General features: G+C 74.2%; 1 long non-coding RNA gene across 1 annotated transcript in view; it reads right to left on the reverse strand.

Moving 5' to 3' along the window:
- The window catches only part of LOC105854637, a 2,555-nt gene extending 1,520 nt beyond the window's left edge, over window positions 1–1,035 (reverse strand). Inside the window, exon 1 of the long non-coding RNA XR_001146230.1 lies at window positions 968–1,035. This is a non-coding gene — a long non-coding RNA (uncharacterized LOC105854637). The remainder of the gene's footprint in view (window positions 1–967) is intronic.

Genomic DNA, 1,035 nt, shown 5'->3' on the forward strand with positions numbered 1-1,035 from the left:
CCCCACCCCGTGGCCGGGGGCGTGGCCAGCCCAGGTGCCCGCAGCAGCTGGGGGCGCTGCTCTGGCTCCGGCGGGGCTGGGGCCACCCCTAGTCCCCACGCTGGGCGGGGGCTTGTGCCCCTGGGTCCCCTGGCCCTGCACGAAGACCTGAGCTCTGAAGGGTCTCGCCCGCCTGGGGGACGGTCCTGAGACGCCCCTAGCGGCTACTGGTCACCAGCCCCACCGCTGGGCGCCGGGCCCCTCCCCGCCCGCCCTCTCAGGGACCCCTCACAAGGGGACCTGGTCCAGGCGCGGGCAGCGGGCAGGCCAGCGTGGCCGGCCAGTGGCCAGTCGTCCAACCAGCACCACAAAAGCAGCGTTGTGCCGGGACGGCCGCAGCTGACATCAGGTTCAACCCCGCAGGGGCAGGGTCTGACCCTCACTGGCCAACCAGACGTCCTCCGCCCAGGCGGGCCACTGCCCTCGGCACCACGCAGATGGTGAGCCGTCGGGGGCCGCGCGCCGTGGCTGGGCCACCTTCTGTCCTCGGGGCCCTGGCGGGTTCCACTTTGAGAGACCAAGGCGAGGAAGCCCCGGCCAAAGCCCGTGTCCCCCGCTCCCGGGCCGCTGGGGAGGCGGGTCCCGCCCTGCTCCTGGCGGGGCAGCCTGGGGTCTGGCCTCTGACGGCCACCCTCCCTGGGGGCTGCCCACGCCCCTGTCCACGAGAAAGAGCCCTCCGGAGGGGACGTGTCACATGGCCCCATGATCCGCGACGCTGACCCCTGACCTTGCTGGAAACACTTGGGGTGCTTCAACGGAGGAGGTCCCGGCTGGAGGGGGTGCACCAGCGGCCCTCTGGGGGTGGCACCCCAGACCTGGCGCTTGCTTTGCGGGTCCCGGCAGCCCCCAGGGGCCTGCACCGGGCCCTGGGGCCGAGGAGGGTGGCCGGCCCTCGGCTCCCTCACCGGCCGCCCCACGCCCGCCTTACCCGGCGTTCCAGGAGCATGTCTCGGAAGTGGGCCGCCCGCTCCTCCAGGGGCAGCAGGCTGGGGGGCG

Source organism: Condylura cristata, unplaced genomic scaffold (assembly GCF_000260355.1).
Source record: "Condylura cristata isolate star-nosed mole 26May11 unplaced genomic scaffold, ConCri1.0 scaffold00074, whole genome shotgun sequence".
In the NCBI taxonomy this organism is placed as follows: Eukaryota; Metazoa; Chordata; class Mammalia; order Eulipotyphla; family Talpidae; genus Condylura; species Condylura cristata.